This window comes from Pogoniulus pusillus, chromosome 3 (genome assembly GCF_015220805.1).
Source record: "Pogoniulus pusillus isolate bPogPus1 chromosome 3, bPogPus1.pri, whole genome shotgun sequence".
Taxonomy (NCBI): Eukaryota; Metazoa; Chordata; class Aves; order Piciformes; family Lybiidae; genus Pogoniulus; species Pogoniulus pusillus.
Window position 1 is genome coordinate 48622328 of NC_087266.1, and position 21663 is coordinate 48643990.

Below are 21663 nucleotides of genomic sequence, written 5' to 3' on the forward strand. Positions count from 1 at the left end.
TGTTCCGAGCAGGTGAGAGGCAGGTGGTTAAGGGACGTAGTGTGATACACATCTGGCACTCCATCTAGAAGCTCTCTTAAAGAGCGGTGTCGTTTATGCTCCTCAATCTCATAGAATCAACCAGGTTGGAAGAGACCTCCAAGATCATCCAGTCCAACCTAGCACCCAGCCCTAGACACTCAACCAGACCATGGCACTAAGTGCCTCATCCAGGCTTGGCTTCAACACCTCCAGGGACAGTGCCTCCACCACCTCCCTGGGCAGCCCATTCCAATGCCAATCACTCTCTCTGCCAACAGCTTCCTCCTAACATCCAGCCTAGACCTCCCCTGGCACAGCTTGAGACTGTGTCCCCTTGTTCTGTTGCTGGTTGCCTGGCAGAAGAGACCAACCCCACCTGGCTACAGCCTCCCTTCAGGTAGTTGTAGACAGCAATGAGGTCCCCCCTGAGCCTCCTCTTCTGCAGGCTGCACACCCCCAGCTCCCTCAGCCTCTCCTCATAGGGTTTGTGTTCCAGGCCCCTCACCAGCTTCTCTGGACACCTTCCAGCACCTCAGCATCTCTCTTGCATTGAGGGGCCCAGAGCTGGACACAGCACTCAAGCTGTGGCCTTGTACTCAATGTTTTTTTCATTCTAAGATTCTTCAGAGAAAGTAAGAAGTGTCCTCAAGCAGCTAAAACATTTGCTGTCTCTGCTGTACAAAGCAGAAGCTACCCTAGAGAGGGCAGGGTTCATGGCTGTTGAGCTCACTGCCTGGATGTGACTCACCGTTCAGAGGAGGCAAAAGCAGAGACCAACAGCAATGGTCCTTAGGCAATGGCCTGGGGCCACAACTCAGCCCAGCTCCCAGATGTCCAGCAGAGGTGGCCCAGGCTGGGTTAAAGATCCTCTGAGGACCAGAAGATTGTTGTCCAATCCCACACTTCAGCTATCTCTGTAAACTGATGGTGAGGCCAGCTCGTGCTGCTCTCCTCTGCCCGCCAGCCTGCAGGGCCTGCCAGGAGCCTGCTCTCTGGGACAGGCACTAAGGAGCAGGCCTGTGCTGGGCCTGCCAGGAGGCTGCTCTCTGGGACAGGCACTAAGGAGCAGGCCTGTGCTGGGCCTGCCAGGAGGCTGCTCTCTGGGACAGGCACTAAGGAGCAGGCCTGTGCTGGGCCTGCCAGGAGGCTGCTCTCTGGGACAGGCACTAAGGAGCAGGCCTGTACTGGGCCTGCCAGGAGCCTGCTCTCTGGGACAGGCACTAAGGAGCAGGCCTGTGCTGGGCCTGGCAGGAGCCTGCTCTCTGGGACAGGCACTAAGGAGCAGGCCTGTGCTGGGCCTGGCAGGAGCCTGCTCTCTGGGACAGGCACTAAGGAGCAGGCCTGTACTGGGCCTGGCAGGAGCCTGCTCTCTGGGACAGGCACTAAGGAGCAGGCCTGTACTGGGCCTGCCTGAGGAAGGCAGAAGTGAGCACTAGCAACTGCATCAGACCCTTTTTGCTCTACAAGACAACACATGATGCTATGATCCTATGCCCAAGTGCTGTCCACCATGGCAATGCTATCTGTCACAGCACCTATCATAAAGGGAACATGGGATCTTTATAATGGCTGGAGGAGAAACCACAACCCTAATATCAGGGTGCACTGTATGACAAATGCATGAGAAATCTGATTTCAGAGGGTTATAGTTTAAATCAGTGCCGTGCTAGATCATTTTCCTGGAGCCAGACACCATGCAGGACTGCTTAGCAGGAAGAATAGTCTGACATGGACAGGCTCAGATGCACTTCAGGCTGTCAATGTTTGCTTTTGAGTAGTGCAGAAATGATAAAGATCTTCACCATCACTGCAGCCTTGATACACGAGGCTTGATCGACACAATCCTCAACAGGATAAAAGCTAAATAGGAATTTTCCTATCATAGAATCAACCAGGTTGGAAGAGACCTCCAACATCATCCAGTCCAACCTATCTCCCAGCCCTAGCCACTCAACCAGACCATGGCACTGAGTGCCTCATCATGCCCTTACTTTGTGTTTGGATTGAGATTTTCTAGCCAGTGAGTGTCAAACAACAGAGAAACTTGTCACTGTGGTTCATGTAGGACAGCAACTTCATTTCATCTGGAGACAAAACAGAAGCATTTTCAGACGGAGTAACTGCCACGTTGCACACAATTCATTCTTTGTATGTGCCTCCAGAAGCGATGAGTTTTCATTTCCATAATACACACTCGCTCCAGAAGCATCAGAATGTGTGCCAGCTCTGTGTCTTCTGAGCAATGAAATCACCACGCTTGGTGTGAAAACACAGACTGCAACACTTCTTTGAAGGTGACGCTGGAGAAGCGAACAAATATCAGCACGAGTGCTCATCATCAAATGAGAGACAAAATGCTGCATTGTGTTGGGATAGATTATACAGTGGGCAGGGGGAGATGTGTCTTAGACAAAGACAATTTTCCTCCTGTTTTTCTTAGACCAGAGTAGTTTTTAAAGGTGTGGGCAGGTTGGATTTCAGTCACAGTCTTGGGCTAATCAAATGTAGCCTGAAGCAGAAGAGAGAGCTTATGTTTCCTGTTTAGAAATATCTCCTCTTCCTTCTCCATGTGCAGATCCAGGGCTAAGAATTCTGCCTCTCATTTGTTTTCCAGCACAGATAAGTAAGCCAAGCTGCTTATGTAGGAAGAAACAATGTATTATAATTCAAGATGGTGAAATTCAAATTACATATCCTGGGGGGGAGGGGGAGCTTCAAGACACTACTATTTAGTTCCATCCTACATCACAAAAGAAAAGCAAACAAACAAAAAAGCTTCCCTTTGACTGGTCTAACATATTATGTAGATTCTTATATATATTTTTTATCCTGAAGGGAGGTTGTAGCCAGGTGGGGGTTGGTCTCTTCTGCCAGGCAACCAGCAACAAAACAAGGGGACACAGTCTCAAGTTGTGCTGGGGGAGGTCTAGGCTGGATGTTAGGAGGAAGTTGTTGGCAGAGAGAGTGATTGGCATTGGAATGGGCTCCCCAGGGAGGTGGTGGAGTCACCGTGCCTGGAGGTGTTCAAGAAAAAACTGGATGAGGCACTTAGTGCCATGGTCTGGTTGATTGGACAGGGCTGGGTGCTAGGTTGGACTGGGTGATCTTGGAGGTCTCTTCCAACCTGGTTGATTCTATGATCCTCTGAAGTAAATGTATGAGACAATAAAGTCAAACTGAAACCTTACAATCTTTTATCTAAAAAACCACTTTGTTAATTTTCCACAGACATTTTGCCAGGACCATGGCACTCAGACATGAATCCATTTAATTTCTTTCAGCATTTTCAGCATTTGCTGCGAGAAAGCTGTTACATTTACCATTGATGACAAGCTCTGATTAGAGACTAACTGAACTGTTAATGATAAATGAACAGATGCATTTCAGCACCAGTGACACAAAGCCAGGCCTCAGAATGCTTCATACTCATCTAGACCTGGGAGCAATCTGGTACCCGAGTGATGTTTCCACACACATGTGAGTGAGCTCTCCCTGGACCACTCTGGAGTGGACTTCTCTTGAAGGGATGTTTATATCATCCTATGCTTGACAGTGACATCTCCATACTTGGCTACCTACCTTCTGATAATCTAGCTGTGAAAGGAGAAATAAAGCAAAGAACCTAATTTTTCATCTCCCTCCAGTGTCTGAATATCCTTTACTTAATGTTTTTCAAGTTTCTTCCTACTTTAGCAAAGTCTTTAAAGGCCATGTTCCAAGGAGTGTATTAGCTGCAATGCACTCCTCTCTCCCTAGCCTGTGACTGATGTTCTTTTCTCCTCTATTTGTTTGCTTGGGTATAGATTCATTACCTTTACACTTCAAGACCCTCAGGGCACACAGCTATTATCTGTCACACTCCATTTACCACAGATCTTTTTAAATACCAAAGAAGAGAGGGACAGCAAAGTCAAACAAGAAAAAAGAAGCCCCTAAGTGCCCACGGAATGAATGGGGAGAAAAGAAGAGGAAGGAAGGAAGCAGAGGCTGAGAACAGAAGGCAGTGAAATGTTCCATACTCCTGTCAGGAGGGATATTGGTCTTTTGGCTTGAGCTGGGGCACTTGAACCCAGCTGAAGTGTGGAAAGAAAGACTGTTACTCAACTGGATCTTTAACCAGGGGCACACAGGGGTGTCAGACTTTCTACTTGGAGGCATTGGTCCAAATTCACCTCCACCTACAATACAGACACTTAATGGAGATGCCCAAACTGGGAATATGGTCAGCACTGGATGCCTGCACAGAAGGAAGAGTTCCAGTGGAGCACCCCAAGTTGGAAGGGGTGAACTGGGCTCAGCCTTCCAAGTGGACAGCATTCACTTGCCACAACACAGACACTGACAGCTATGGCCACGCACAGCACTGCCTAGTGTAGAAAGCAGAAGCTATCACTGACATTTCATCTGTAGCTGGAAGATAAATGCAGAAAGCTTTGAGAAAGGGAGACCTTCGTTTGTCATGTCCTTGGCAGGAGTTAGCAAAGTCAGCCTCTCATATCCATCACTGCCCTTGGGTGTATTAAATGAACATAATCAATTGGTAATGTAAAGTAATAAGATTAAATGAAGCATTGTTCAGGTTTAAATACTGGGAAATCACCAGAGTCTTGAGAAAACAAGAGAAAGATTATCTTAAACAGATCATTTTAAATGTAAAATCACCACTTCTCTCTGCATGGCTGGTGAGTAATGGTGTCAGACTCAACTGAGATCCCATTGCCTTCATGTTACCATGAGGTCTGTGGTACTCCACCATAAAATCAAACAAACAAAGCGAAACAAAAACAAAGGATGAGAAAAGCCCTCTAAGAAAAAGGGGTTAAAAATACTTTAAAATCAATCAAATTAAATCTTAGTGAGCAGAAGGCAAAGAGCAGCAGAAGTGCAAAATTAACCTGGCCACTCCCTGGGAAAGAACATCTTGAGCATCTATTATACCACTTTGAAATAAAGTAGGACAGAATACAGTTCTAATGATATCAACAACTAAGATCAAGGCAATACATCCTAATTAACCCATTCTGATGGTAACAGGCAAGTGTAGAGTCATACACCTGGGAAAGAGCAACCCCAGGTATCAGTATAGGCCAGGGGCTGACCTGCTGGACTGCAATGAAAGGGAAAAGGACCTGGGGGTCCTAGTGGATGGAAGGATGACCATGAGCCAGCAATGTGCTCTGGTGGCTGGGAAGGGCTATGCCATTCTGGGCTGTATTAGAAGGGCTGTTGTTAGTAGGTTGAGAGAGGTTCTCTTGCCCCTCCACTCTGCCCTAGTGAGGCCACATCTGGAATATTGTGTCCAGTTCTGGGCCCCTCAGTTTAAGAAGGACAGGGAGCTGCTTGAGAAAGCCTAGTGCAGAGCCATGAAATGATTAAGGCAGTGGAACGTCTCTCTTACAAGGAGACACTGAGGGAGCTGGGGCTCCTTAGCTTGGAGGAGAGGAGACTGAGGGGTGACCTCATTCATGTTTTCAAATATGTAAAAGGTGAACACCAAGAAGATGGAGCCAGGGTCTGCTGGGTGATGCCCAATGACAGGACAAGGGGTAAGGGATGGAAACTGAGGCACAGGAAGTTCCAGGTAAATGTGAGGAAGAATTTTTTCAGTGTGATGCTGACAGAGCACTGGAACAGGCTGCCCTGGGGGACTGTGGAATCTTCCTCTCTGAAGATACTCCAGACCCACCTGGATGCATTACTGTGTGCTCTGGCATAGGTGATCCTGCTCTGGCAGGGAGGTTGGACTGGATGATCTTTCAAGGGCCCTTCCAAACCCTAACATTCTGTGATTCTGTGATAATCAAGGCTGGAAGCTGTTCTAAAGCAGATGCTCATAAGTTGCTGGACAAACATCAAAAAGAGAGAATTTGAGGAAAAAACTGTGCTGCCATCCTTGGAGTATATTAACTCAGGTAAAAATGGAGATTAATTATCCTTTTTTCTGAGAAATTCCAGGTTCCAGTGCAGCACTTGGTCTGAAGGCCAATTTACCCATGCCATAGTGTTCTGGGACCTCTGGAAAATTATCTCATATAACCACTGGATAGCAGCCCAGGAGAATTTTGATTTTCAGCTCGTGTTACTCATATTCATCCCTGAATGATGGATCATCTACATTATACAGTTCATATTTCTCATAAAACTTTTGCTCATAAATCAAGAGGGATGCAGCCTCTTATGTATTTCATCTAATGCAATATAGATTAATCTGCAGGAGGTTTTTGGAAGTCAGCTCTATAAAAGTGTTTCTTCTCACCAGCCCTTTTTGTTAAAAAAAACCACCACAAAGCACCTGAGTAGGATGCATCCATTAAAAAGATATTAGCACAGGGATATTTCTTGGCATCAAAGTGAAAGATTATTTTTCACATGTAAGCAGGCAAGTGCCTGGTTCAGATTACAAATGGTGCAGAGTAATGTCCTGAATGCCCTACTTATTGAAATCCTACAAACACATTAAGCACATTTTCTTCCCTAGAGTTTATCCAGTGTGCAGGGTAACCTTGTAATGCTGTCAGTACATGCTGACACAGCACAGCTTACATACACCTTGTGAAGCCAGTGACTTATCATTACAAAATGAGGGTACCCAGCTCAGCGTGCAACATGATCATAAGAGACTGAAGATTAATACAGCTTCACTTCTGTTCTCTGTAAGCCATCCAGCCCTCACTTTTTAAGGCATTTGAGCCTCGTTTTCACCTGCACATGATTGCTGCCTTCAAGTTGGTGTAAATCACGATCAAAGCAGGGGCAAGTGAGGTGTCTCAGGAGCAATTCTCTCCAGAGAAAGGCATCATACAGCCAGGTGGCAATGGTGGATGCCTCACAGGAACAGAGAGTTCTCTTGTTTACCCTTCAAGAAGCTTGCTCTGAACCACTTCCCAGTTGTCAAGAGCTCCCAGCTCCCAACCGCTGATGTTTTTCATAGACAGGTGAGACAGGGAGGATTAAGTTGGTAGCCTCTGCAATGGCCTGGCACAGTCAGCTGGGTTAACTAGAGCTGGCTAGGGTGCAGGTGAAAAAGACTGTGCTCCAGGATGGAGGAATATGGACAAAAGGAAATAGCAGCATCATCTGAGAAAGACAACAGCAAAGGGGAGGATATGTTGTGGAGGAAATGCAGCAAAGGAGTCTTTGGATCAGTACAGCAAAGGATGTACATGGAGACCAGGACAGACCTGGTACCAACCACCACAGTACACTCAGTGGAGTGATGTTAAATCACAAAAGCTGTCATGAAAAGCGTTATGGGATGGACTATGAAATCATTGCTTACATAGAGCAGCCCCTTCTTCTACCAGTAGGACCAAGGACTAAATCAGAGGTCATCCACACAGTAAAACAACATGGAATAAGTAGCTCATTGCAATGTCTGGAAGCTGGAGTGTATTAAGGAAGCAGATTCATTCTTCCTGAAAGACATATTAAAAAGGTAATAGAGATTTTCTGTGAAGTCCAGTCAGAGATGGTAGAAAAGCACATTTCCAATGATCTCCTCATCTAAAAGGTAACTAACACGTGTCACTCAGATTCATGGAAGCAAAGCACTGTACCTTTGAGCATGACATCTCTTGTCAAATTCAGATAACAGAAACATAATCACATTCTTCCTCCCTCCCAGGAAGCCCTCAAATGATGTACAAGATGTGCAGAAGATGTACGAGTGCAGCTGCTCATACTACCCAGGCACACAGAAATGTCTCTGTTAGGAATTTTAGGACTAGATGATACTGTAAGGAGCCCCATATGTTTTCTACTCTGATTTGCTACTGCAGAGAACAGCTCAGAATTGTTCCTCTGAGCTACATGGAGCTTGAGAGATCATTGCCTACTACAGGACAATCAACCTTTGCTCTGGCTCTCAGAGATGTCAAAATGATGTCAGGACACTCCTTTGCTATGAGTAGCCATAGTGAGCGTTCAGCAGTCCCTGTACAGCTTTTTTGTGTAACCAGAGACTTCTTTTGCTAACAGGGAGGAGCACTTTTTTATATCTTTCCATTGCTTTATCTCTCATTATTACCAATGCACTGATGAGTTTGATGATACTGTGTACTCCAGTGTGAATACATGATTCTCTTCTACCTTTTCATATATATTTTGTGTTCAAGCCCTGAATGCATGTGTTCCCGGAGAGTCTCTTAGAAGGAAAGTAAGTTCCAAGCTTGTTTCATTGTCTTCTGCTCTCCTCTTCCTCTTGATTGTGGTAAGAATTTGACCAGGTATTTGTCTTCAGCTTATTTGCTGTGTGGTGCTGTGGATATTTACACACACAACACTGCTTTGGTCAAACACTACCTGCAGCACAGGATCATCCATAAACTTTTCATAAGAGACTCCAGATTTCAAGACTGGATGCAAACAGAATTGTCCACCAGAGCCTGACTTGTACCAAGAATATAGAATGGCATTAATGAACAAAATTTTCCTCGAGGACGTGAGTAAACGGCAAAAGGAAGAACTGACAAGGCTGACATTTTAATAGAGAACTTCCCTTCTGAGTCACAGCTGTGGGCTGTGAATTGTGTTGGGCTTATACTCAGAAGGATCTCATCTCTCCTTTAATCACTCTGCAACATGTGATACATAACACACTTAGGTTTTGGGGTGGTTTTTTTAAGATGTGGGTTTTTTCCAGATTTCTTTGCAGTTTTTCACTTTCCTTAGATAGCAGATGCTTTTCAAAAGCACTAGATTGTTTTTTCTTAAGGACAGAAGAGGAAGACAAAACCAGCATTCATTCTGAAAATCCAGTTCACTGAGCTGGAGAGACCTTCCTCTGCCATTTCTGTGGATAATGTATTACTTTGTGTTGACAGAAATGGTTGGACAGGGTGCAGCTAGGCTAGACTTCCCATGTGCTTTCTGCTAGTGGCAATTTGCACTCATCTCAGAACTTTTGGTCTGGTTTGGTTTGGTTTTCCAGCATCTGATAAATATGCCTGGATCCTACTAGGTATTGCTATTTATTTTCCCCAGTGGCTTTTTACCATGGCATGTAAATAGAATAGAATCAACCAGGCTGGAAGAGACCTCCAAGATCATCCACTCCAACCTAGCACCCAGCCCTAGACACTCAACCAGACCATGCCACTAAGTGCCTCATCCAGGCTTTGCTTCAATGCCTCCAGGGATGGTGACTCCATCACCTCCCTGGGCAGCCCATTCCAATGCCAATCACTCTCTCTGCCAACAACTTCCTCCTAACATCCAGCCTAGACCTCCCCTGGCACAGCTTGAGACTGTGTCCCCTTATTCTGTTGCTGGTTGCCTGGCAGAAGAGACCAACCCCCACCTGGCTACAACCTCCCTTCAGGTAGTTGTGGACAGCAATGAGGTCTGCCCTGAGCCTCCTCTTGTCCAGTAAAGTCAGTACTTACTCCAAATGAAAATTAATCATTTAATTTTGAGCTTATTTTGTTACAAACCTTGGGAAGTAAGAGGAAAAAAGGCTTCATTTACACAACTCAAAAACTCCTGGATGTTCTGCATCACTGAATCTGCCTAGTCCAAAAGCTTAAAGGGAAAGGGGGAAATTCAGATGTTGTTAAGCCTTCTTCTTGATACACTGGTTTGGTCAGCTCTGTGCTGCTTTGCACACAACTGGATTACAAACGTGCAACACACTGTGCTCATTAGGAATAAAAGACATCACTTTAGTATTGTCAAACATTTCTCACACATTGGGAAGAAAACATGGTGGAGAAAAGGAAAATATTCCACTAACAAGTCTCAGGAGCTATATTCTAATCCACCTCAGAAAGTCAACCACACTGAAATCAGTTGTAGTGTAGCCTGCATCTCAGTACATCATTATTAAAATAACCAGTTCACTCCAATTAAAAATGAGGCAGGAATGGCACTGATTGTTTTAGTTGTGATCTCTTCTCCAAAAGATAGCTGGCAAGCCAAAATTTGCAGAGATCAACCAATGTATGTCTGAAAAGTCTAATGCAACCACCTGCATGTTGTGAGTGACCAGGGGCTGACAGCAAACATGACAAAGAAAAAGATGAGCTACAAAACACCAGATGTTGATAGTGACTTGACAGAAACTTTCCACACTAAATAACAGCTATGGTTAATAAAATGCTTAGGAGAAAATGGTAAATACACAGATTTCAAAAGTGGAGAATTACAGGTCCCCTTGATAAACATTTGTAAAATCAGCTAATTTGTGCTGGTTTGAGGCTAACTGGAGCATTTTAATGAGAGAACTTAGATCATTGGTTGTGAAAAGAAAATAGTGGTGGTGTCTGTATCACTCATAGGTTTGCTGAGAGGGATAAAAAGTCGAAACATTGTCCTGGGCTGATGCCCTGTTCCTTTCTCTGCCTGGTCTATGTCCTTAGAATTAATTACTTTGTGTTAACTCCAATCTGCTCTGATATCTCGCCTCTAATCTCAGCAGCTAACACAATCTTTTGCTGGCTGCTGCTGCTGCTTTCTACTTTGTTTGTGTTTGTCCATCTGAGATAGAGGAGGGGAGGAACAGAGAGGGGGGTAACTTTGAGGCCTTCTGGGCAGTTTTCTTTGGGAGGGAGTTTGGATTTCTGCATTATTTCTACCTAGGATATAATTGTAAATACTTGTATATCTTGTGTGTATATGCTTATAAATGTTGCCATGCTGTAAATACAGCCACATCTTACTTCCAAACTGAGTGAGCCTGGGAAATTTCAAATAGTGGGGAGGGATAGCTCTAATCCACCACCTAATTCTAGCATGATTTATAACAAACGTTATACATCTGTTTAGCAGAGAAGTACTTGTGCACATCACCTAAGAGTGCCAAGAACAGCTAAGGACAAATACAGCATCCTGCATCCTGTTAGGAAACATGATTTCAGAACTCCTTTAACCTTAAAGCTGTCTAAGGGCCTAAAAGTAACAAATAATGTGACTGTTAGATGTTATCTCCAACACCTTACAGGAGATCAGAATTCACATTTGTGAGGAGACTCATGTTGACCTGTTGTAACAATGTTGATTTCAGATCCACCAAGAAAGTGCTACTTATTCCATTTCTTCTTTCCAGTTTTAGCCACGTTAAAACCAAGCTGTATCTTGGTTCTTCACATCCCAAATGTTATCTGCTGTTTGCCAAGTCATCCACCTGAGGTGGCATCCCACACAGAAGGAATGTCTCCGCTGAAGTCCAACACATGTTTGGTGTAGAAGGAAGGAGTGACATGATGAAGAGATTTGCACTGTTAGGCAGACCTCAAGGTTAGAGGTAGTAGATCATCAGAAGGAAAGTTCAATCTATTTCCTAAGAAGTGGAGTTCTTCTTCACTTCCTAGGAAGCAGCCATTTGTGAGGGTTTTCTTTGCTACTCCCACACTTTATCCTCTCTGAGGACTGCACAGGATTTGGCTATGTTTCACTTAGTGGTCAGAGGATGTTTTGTACTAACACTGTTTGCCTAGTGATTTTCTGGCACGACAAATGAAGATGCAGGAAGCCATATGCTTTTCTAATGATCCATTATCCTCAGCCACTGTCTGCTTACTGATTCAAACAATTCCAGCTCAGATTAAGCAAATGGATTTCCAAGTCAGTCTAGGTTAACTTAAAAACAAAAGAGAAATCTCACTTGCAAATTATACATCTATTAAGGTGGATTACTGAGATCCCTCAGTCACATGAAAGTAAAGGTGAGGTGTCACATGAAAGGCTAGTATAGAAGGCAGGAACATTCTTTTGCCAAGTTTTTCAGTTTCTCCTGATGTTTCCTGTCTGTTTGAGACACATTCACTCAAAAAAAAAAAAAGAAGTTCCAGTCAGGAAGAAAGAAAGTCAGAACCTTTACTAGTAGAGGTGTGAAAACACCTCACCCTGCTAAGCACTTCTCAGGCTGCACCTGGAGTATTGTGCCCACTTCTGGTGCCCATGACATGAGAAAAATGGAGACAAACTGGAGAGGGTCCAAAGAAGAGCCATGAAGATGATCAAAGGGTTGGAGATCTTGCCTTATGAAGAGGTTATGTTTCTTCCCCCTGGAAAAGTGTAGGCTCAGGAGGACTTCATCATACTCTTTCAGTACTTAAAAGGTGGCTACAAAGAGAAGTGAGGCTCTCTTCACAAAAAGTCACATAGAGAAGACAAAATGACAATGGGTATAAGTTGCACCAGACAAGGTTTTGTCTTGCAAAAGAAAGGTGTTTTTTACCAACCACTTAAACAACCTCACCAAGAGTGTGGCAGAGTTTCCATCACTGGAGGTTTCCAAGGTCCAACTGGGCAGGGTGCTAGGCAATCTCAGCTAGGCTTCCTTTCCCAGATGTTTGTTCAGATGACCTCTGCAGGTCTCTTCTAACATGGGCTGTTCTATGACTCACAAAGAAGCACACAATGAAAGATGCTAACCTATGGATGTTCTCTTAAAACATTTTAAGGTGGTATGGTCACATTTTGACAGACAGGGGATACAATCCTGAATTACTCCTAAAAGCTTTAAAGGCCCACACCTGGCCTAAAGCAAATCCCTCCACTCAGCCTTTGCAAGGTTTCTCTTACACTGAGGTTTTGCTAGTGGTGTGGAGCCACTGTGTTGTCTTTTCCATACTCTCATGCCAGGGTATTCATGCTGATTTTGAATCCTTGTATGCAGTACATTTCAGAGACTCTAAGCTAGGAGCTTAATCCTACCTGTCTTTGGGCAGCCTCTGTAATAGACTCTCCCTTCCCTCCAGCAGAACGTCAGAGTTTGCTCATCTGTCTCTCTTTCCACTATAGGTCTCATAGGAACCACAGCAAAGTCAAGCAACTATTGTCAGCAGCCTGCATGGGTTCATGAACCCTCCTTTTCCTCTCTTGAGCTGAGGATTCCTCTGCCCCACTCCAAAAGTTGGCTTAGTGTGCCTAATGATGGCTGACGGACTGCTTCTTTACTGGAATGGGAGATGAAAATTCTGGCATGCCACTCCCTAACAAACTGGGTGTGAAAGGCTTGAGGAAGTTAAGAGTACATCTTGGAAATCATTTATGAGAAAGTACCCCTCAGAAACACTGCCACCACCAATACAGAACACCAAGTGTTTGCTGGGTATGTGACACACACGAAAGGATTTAACACAGACAAGTAACGCAGATGAGAGGCACTAGGATGCACTAAAGGTAATTGCACATCTCATTCTGTCTTTGTGAAAGCAATAACCACTCCCTCTCTGTTCCTCTGGCCTCATTGCTGCACCTCTAACGACAAGATGTTCCCAAAATGAAAAAGAAATGCAAAAGCAATTGTCAGGACATTGCAAGTTGCACTCAAGCACTTGCAGAGATTAAGGAATTGGCAGTGCATCTCCCATCTCCAGCCAAGAGGGCTGGCCAGAATTACACAGCTGGTGAGCTGAATCCACACCCCAGCTGGCAGGACTAATCTCTGACCAGTCTGGAGGTGGGTGATCTCTACATCATTCCCTCATTTCTGGGAGTTATGCCAGTTACCTTCATCCCTATTCACATTTATATCCCAGGTCTCCTAGCTGAACAATGCTGCTGTCTTAAAATAACCCAGGAAGAATACTACTGAGAATAAGGGGGAAAGATGTAGGCAACATTGAGTGCAAAATTTTTGCCTCATCTTTCTCTACAGTCTCACAAACTGTCAGTCTCATTTCTTTCTTTAAAACTGAGCTTTCTAGGCTTTGGGGTTTTGTTTGGGTTTTTTTTTTAGCTTTTTGCAGGTATTTTGACATCCTTTCTGGAGAATTTGTAATACCATAAAATGAGGTGAGTCAAATCTGACAAGGAAGAGGTGGGGAATATAGGAAGTAAGATACAAGCTAAAAGCCAGGGAAGGACCTCACACTAGTTTCTAATGCTGGTAGGCAATATTTAGTGAGCTTATGCAGATATGTTTGCAAATAAAGCACACAGTATTATCCCAGTGTATGTCACTCATGCTGAGCAATGAGGAATGGAGTCATGCCTGTGATCACTGGAACATCCTCCTTGTCCCTCCTCAGTGTGGAGGAAAGCCTGAGCTAAATCTGCCTGGATTCCTCCTGTAGCTTCTCCAGTTGTCTTAAGGAGCCACAAAAGTTTTGCTTCTCTCTCTGAACTCTGAAACTGTACTAACTTTTGATCCTGTTGGTACTGTTTAGCATCTGTACTGACCTTGTTATGTCAGAGCAATGCAGTCAGTGGAGTTTGGTGAGCAAAAGGCTACACATGTATCTGCTTCAGACTGAGCTGAATTGTCCTGCAGGTTGTCCTGCAAGCTCATAGCAGCTTCCCACAATTAAGGAAGTTTCACCATCTGAGATGTCCTTGGTGATCTGACCCTGCTACCACTTTCTGGAGCTGCCATTCCAGAAAGGCATGCATTTTCAGCAGTTCCTGTTTCATCTGCTAGGTCTTTGAAGTCTCAGGTAGCCAAGGGCACTTCAAAGAGCACTAGGTGACTGTACACAGAGAACTGAATCTCCATTGACTGTAACAGGACACACCTATGCTTAGACACTGAACTGACATTCTGACTCAGTAGAGTTGTATCCCACCTCACCTGTGTAAGTGGCACTATCTGGGACATCATGAACTTTCTTGACATGAAGAAAATGCAAGGCAATCTATTCTCATAGAATCACAGAATTCACCAGGTTGGAAAAGACCTCTAGGATCATCAAGTCCAACCTATCACCTAACTATTCTAATTAACTAAACCATGGCACTAAATGCCTCATCCAGCCTCCTTTTAAACACCTCCAGGGATGGCGACTCCACCACCTCCCCAGACAGCCCATTCCAGTGGGCAATCACTTCTTCCATGAAGAACTTCTTCCTAATGTCCAGCCTAAACCTGCCCTGGTGCAGTTTGAGACTGTGTCCTCTTCTGTCTCTGGATGCCTTTGAGAAGAGACCAACCCCCACATGGCTACAAACTCCTTTCAGGTAGTGTAGACTCAAAAGGTCTCCTCTGAACCTCTTCTTCTCCAGGCTGAACAACCCCAGCTCCCTCAGCTGCTCCTCATAGGGCTTTTGCTCCAGCCCACCCCCCAGTACTGTTGTCCAAAACAATCTTTAAGCCACCATCAGGGGGCAGGTTTCAGAAAGGTCCTGTATAATTCTGCTGCATTTCCTAGCTGTTACACAACCACAGACTGACAGATACAGCTTAGAGGTATCTGCAGTGCTAGGAGGTGGGAAAGTGAGTTCACCTCTAAAGGACAGCCAATATCTGATTCCCACCAAGATGACACTTGATGAATACAGTGGAGGTTCAGCCCATGCCCTAGATACAGAAAGATATAATTAGTCCTATACAGTCACATAATTATTTGATGTGCCCAAGATTGTTTTGTCTTGTCATCAGCTGCTAGCCCAGAAGGTCATAGCTCACCAGTCCCATCCCTGTCAAGTTATTCCTGGATGCCTCTAATGATGTTAAGCCAACTGAATTGAGTTCCTAGTGTTTACAGACTGTAGCTTGAGATTTCCAAACCAAATCATTGCTCCCACAAGGCCTTTTCTCATTCTTAGCAACCAGATTGCATTAAGAGAAACTCTAGCTCTGCATTACAATGTGTCATGTCATCATTATCCTTCAAGATCAGCAGTTTCACACACTGCCACCGCTTCACTGCATTACCCAGAATGTGCCCAGACATCAGCATGATGACCAGAGATTATTTTTTAAGGTAACTTTATAAAAACTTGAGCAGCTTTTCGAAGTGTGAATCATATTCAGTACTTCTTTTCTTCTCTAATCCTTCCAAAACTCTTGTGGTTCTGCAACAGGATGGGTTTGCCTGCACACTCCTTTCAGACCCAAAGTCATCCCACACCCCTGCTCTCTGCGTGCCAGAGGACCCCCTTGTGCTGCACAGGGCTTCTCTGGAAACCAGCTGCTAACAGGAGCTTTGTTACAGAGAGCAAGCCACAACACAGACCTTCCTTACAACACCTCACACAATCCCTCCTGATATACCATGGAGAGAAGTTCACTCTACCAAATGCCTCCCCTTCTTCTCTGTCCCCAAGCCAGCTTGCCATTTCTGAGAGCCCACAGGAGATGTTGGGACTATTGGCTGCAAAAACTGGAAGGGGAGCTGCAGAAAAAGATGTCCTCTCCTCAGATCTCCACAGGATATGGCCTGCTCCCTGTCATTGCAGCCACATTAGTTTGTTTGCTTTAGCAGACTTTCACTGAGCACTACCAGGAGGCTCTGACTAGAGGTAGAATAAGCACACAAAGCTGACTTGCAAAGAGCCTTCAGGTTTCTGAGATAATCTCAGGAATAAATAGCTTTGGGCCATAAAGAGAAGATTAAAGTTGCATGCTATAGTGAACAGGACGCAAGGACAAGGTGATTTGTGGAGACTCCACAACATAGCTCATTCTTTCCACCTGTGGATGAGCATTTCATTCCAAAGCAGTCTGCTGCTTTTTGCCATTCCCACTGGTCTCAGTATCCAAACTCCCCTTGCCTGTTCTCTGTCCCATTGGTGATCCTCAACATAACTCAGTAGCTTATGGAAGTAGCTCTGTATTTACAGCAACAGTGGAACCCAGTCTCAAAGCACACCAGTGCATGGACATGGATTACTACACCAAATTGTTGCCAGTGTTTCTGACAGGACTTCCAGGTGCTTAAAGTCAGGTGCACCATTAAACACTTCACTGAACTGGCATGTCACTGCCAGCCAACTTAGACACTCTGGGACAGGGATGTGCCCAAAATTCCTACAACAAATGCACTTTTACATCCTCAATATCCACGTGTGGGGAAGCATTCCTATAGCTATTTTTCCTCCTGTAATTATGTTGAGAGCTATAACTAAACAACTACTTGTGAGTCCAACTGTGTGCATGTAGACAAAATAGCATGATGACACCAACGAGGAGGGGAGAGCAGAAACTAAGGAGGAAAGAACTGTCATCATGCACAAAGGTATAAATATTTCCAGGATGGTGGTACAAGAGGTGGGATGGGAATTGGTATGCAAAATTACACCTATGCCTTGCTGAAAGCTGTTTGTGTCACTACACTGGAGGCAGACTCATTTGCCATTCTGCAGTGTTCAGCACTTTGCTGTGGCATTTCCCACTCTTAGGTATTTTTACCCAAGTTCTCAGCAACATCATTTCAAGGAGAATGGGTAAATAAAACTTATCACTGTGCTCTGTAACATTTGATGTTTCACTGCAAGATTTTTTTTTATGAGGGGAATATTTTTTTTCATGCTAAAAATATACATTTAGGTCTGATAAGTTTAATAAAAAGGACCGCATGGAATATAGTGCCTAGATATTTGATCTGAATGTGCAATGAAGGAAGATGCAGCAAAGAAGAGAGTTTTATTGTAAGGCTGTCTTTTATCAGTGAGAAATAAATAAGCAGACATTAAAATACTTATCATCTAGCTTTTGGTAGCTAAAAATGAGACCCCTAAATCTCTGCTAGCAACCCTTGGCTTCTTGAAACTGACAGAGAAAAATGGGCATCTCCTCAAGAAAGAATCATCTCATCCCAAGGTGTGCATGGGTAGGGTATATCACAAGCCAAAGAGCTTCATCGGCATACAAATATTAGGGTGAGATCACAAGCCAAAGAGCTTCATTGGCATACAAATATTAGGGTGAGATAGCTCACCCTGGGGAGTGCCTGCCTCCTTCCATTCCAAATAGGGAGACATTTCAAGGTAGGGTCTGGTGTAGATAACTTTTCCTGCCTGTAGAATCAGTTGTTTTCTGTTGTCAAATTCTTTTCTCTTGTGGGTCACCCTGATCTCGTTTAACATCCTCTGTGTCACAGGACTGGTTTGGGATACTTCTGAAAAGGTAAGATTTTCCAGTTTTGGAGCCACCTTTCCTGAAGCACTTGCACAAAGATGGCAAGGCTGGGGAAGCCCCAGACTCTGTAGCTGGTGCTGGAGAATAACTACGAGCAGCATCAAAACTCCAACAAGAAGGGAGGGAGGGAGTGTCTTAATGGCCAATTAGGATTTGGCACGACCTTTTAGCTTGTATGTTGAGGTATATAACCAAGTGCTGAAAGCACAATAAATGGAGCTTAGCTTGCATCAAACTGCTCTCTCCCTCTCTCAACCACGGCAAATGGTGACCTAGCGTGATCCAGTTGCGGCAAGGGAGGGCAGATGTGTCCTTGCACTGAACTTATGCAGTCCTCCAGGGTACAGCTGGGTGATGTATGAAAGCATTCACATGCTCTGGAGAAGTGCCTTGCTTAGTCCCAGTAGCTTTGGTCAGTAAAGTCAATAGATGCTATACCTGCTTCTGAGGGTGAGTTATTTGGGTATTTAAATATTCAGCAGGCATCTTGACTGCAAACATCTGTCTTAGAAAGAAACCCAGTGTAGATTTTAGCATGTTATTTATCCACACCTGGCATTGATTTTTCTAGTGATTTGTGGAGTTTATAAGTTCCAAAAAAGTGTGTTTTCAGGATAGAAGCCCTTCAGGTTGATTCTCCCACCTCTAACACCAAAAGAAAAAATGGGAAATGCAGACATAAGCAGAAGAAACCACAGATAAGAAGGAGGAAGTGTCCTTCGAGGTTTCAAGGTCAATAAAATAAAGTAAATACAAATACTGAAAAGGATGTCTGGGCAAGAATATGCAATATTTTCTCATTTGTAACTATTCCATGTAAAGTGAGGTGGCTGATACTTAAACTAGCACACAGAATGAAAAGTTCACAAGCACCAGGCCATTTGAAGATGTTTTGCTTATTTCAATTACTTCAGTATTAAAAACTGTCTTTTAAAAGACAACTGCAAAATACCATTGACCTGAATGTAAAAATCACAGCATCACAGGATATTAGAGGTTGAAAGGGACCCAAGGAGATCATTGAGTCCAACCTCACTGCCAGAGCAGAACCATGCAACTTAGCACAGATCACAGAGGAACACATCCAGACGGGCCTTGAAAGTCTCCAGGGAAGGAGACTCCACAACCTCTCTGCAGAGACTGTTCCAGTGCTCTGTGACCCTTAGAGTAAAGTTTCCCCTTGTGTTGAGGTGGAAATTCTTGTGCTGCAATTTACACCCATTGTTCTTTGTCCTATCACAGGAAGCAAGCAAGAAGAACCTGTCCCCTGCCTCCTGGCCAGCCCTCAGGTGTTTATAAACATTTATTAAAGCCCCTCTCAGTCTTCTCTTATCCAGAAATGCTTTCATTTAGTTAATTTTAATTGCATTTTTTTTCCTTTGAAGGAAACAGGATTATGGAAATTGGCAATGCACACATTAGAATTCTTAAAACAAAATACAACTATCTACAACTACCTGAAGGGAGGTTGTAGCCAGGTGGGGTTGGTCTCTTCTCCCAGACAACCAGCAACAGAACAAGGGGACACAGTCTCAAGTTGTGCTGGGGGAGGTCTAGGCTGGATGTTAGGAGGAAGTTGTTGGCAGAGAGAGTGATTGGCATTGGAATGGGCTGCCCAGGGAGGTGGTGGAGTCACCATCCATGGAGGTGTTCAAGCAAAGCCTGGCTGAGGCACTTAGTGCCATGGTCTAGTTGAGTGGCTAGGGCTGGGTGCTAGGTTGGACTGGATGAGCTTGGAGGTCTCTTCCAACCTGGTTGATTCTATGAATTCTATGATCAAAAGGATTTAACCTGCAAAATGCAACACTAGTCCTGACATTTTCTCTTTTGACATTTGTTTTTAAATTGCACTCCTAGGAACACATAAAGTTGGACATAAACATTACATAGCAGTTTTTTGTACTTACTATTCTAAAAGGTTTGCTGCAGTTCATCAAGAAATTGCAGGATTACTCCACAGAACTTATGCTTGAGGGCTAATGCCTACTAGTTTTATAGCTTCGGATTTACCAAGGAGCCTATCTCAGCACAGGGACTGCTAAATAGCCTGGAAACATCAAATGTATTTGAATGCTGTTGTGGAGTCTTCAGAGCTTGAAATTTTCACCAATATTCAGCAAGAAAATCTGACTGTAAACCAGTAAAAAACCGCTCATGTGTCTAGGACTAACAACATCTATTTCTAATCACCATCAAGGGATGGTGATCATGACTGTCCCACCTTTGCTTTCTTTCCTGTTCTTTTAATTGCATTTAAGGCTCAGGGCAGACATCTCATGCTTTGTCCCCCAAAATGTAAATCCATTTTCATAAGGCTGAACAGCTCTTGCCATCAAGGAAAAGACACTGGCTGAACTGGGTACTGCTTTTCTCAGTGAGTACCAGAGCTATCTTTAAAGGAGGAAAACTCATCGAGTTTGTGATCTGAGCAACAAAAGTCTTAGAAATCTTCTAAGAATATGCAGGATCAGAGAAGTCTGGGCATAAAAAGATTGATGTTTCTTGCTTATTCCAGTGCTGGCATAGATTTTCCCCTTCATTTCAAGAATGATTCAGGCCATCGTCTGTTCAAGATTCTAGGGGACAGCCTTCATCAGCTGCAGTTTTCACTTTCCCTTTGCTGTGATCTCTAATAGGCTCCTTAATAGAAGCTGATAACCCACAGGATACAACTATATTTGATTTTCCTACAGATCATAACCTTCTGCTATGTGTCTAGGCATCAGCAATTGCAACATACCTCACAGTTCCTGCAAAACATGTTTGAATGTCATGTTCGGACATCTTACAATCCGCTTTCTTACTGCACAACAGCTATGTGAAAACACAAAGGCTTGCTTAGGCTTTTGTTAGTCCTTTGAAAGTCTGCAGGCCTCCTGTCTGCTAGTCTGCTCTCTGAATGCTTTGCAACAAGACTTGCAAGCATCTCTTCCAAATGATTTCCATGGCTACTGATACTCTACTGAATATTTTTCAGACCTGACTGAGCCAGGTTATGACTTGGTAACCTCTTCATCCAATACAAGATACAGTCAAAGGGGGCCAGTGAAGGCTGCCTTGTGTATCACCCTCTTTTGGCCACTGGACAGACCTAAAACAGGTATGGGAATTCAAATCATGACTGCTGTGTTCTGCAAAATAGCAGCTGGGTTTTAGGAAAAAACACAAGGGAACAAAACCAAGCGAAGACAAAAAACCCCCCCACAGTTCTTTGTTTCATATGGCAAGTGGTGTAAAACAGTTTCTATGAGAATGTAGCACTGGTGCTCTTTAGACTAATATTTTACTTTGCCTCTGGTGCTTCCATTTCATGCTGTCCTCTCCATTCTCTCATGGTGCTCAGAGTCACTGACAAATGGATTGATGTGTTTGCTCCCAGATTATTGAGAAGATTCCTCGGTGACTTTCCCTTGGAGAAAGGATGGAAGCTAGATACAGACCAGGGTATTTTGTAAAAAAATGGATGGAGAGCTGTGTATTGTGGCAGAGAATGTTCTCTTTAGGAAAAGAAAACTGCTTTGAGCAAGCTACTGTCCATTTTTTGTCTAAACCTGAACACGGTAAACACCATCAGAGATGGCAGCAGCCTGCATTGCCAGGCTAACTGGACTAAGCTAACTGGACTGCCTGGAAGGAAAAGATCAGATTTCACTTATCTGATCCTGATCTTCCTTCCCCAAGGGTTCTTAAAGGGAATTAAACAGACAATGATTCATATTTCCTAAGCATGGAGGGATTTGGGAGCATCCCATGGAGCTCAGGACTATCATCATCCATATCTAACATATAGGGGCAGCTGCTGGGCAAGGACTTGATGATGAAGACCCAGAGCTTTCACTCAG

At 44.1% G+C, this 21663-nt stretch overlaps 1 long non-coding RNA gene across 1 annotated transcript in view; it reads right to left on the reverse strand.

Moving 5' to 3' along the window:
• The window catches only part of LOC135192533 (uncharacterized), a 122373-nt gene that overhangs the window by 75606 nt on the left and 25104 nt on the right, over positions 1–21663 (reverse strand). The window lies entirely within an intron of this gene.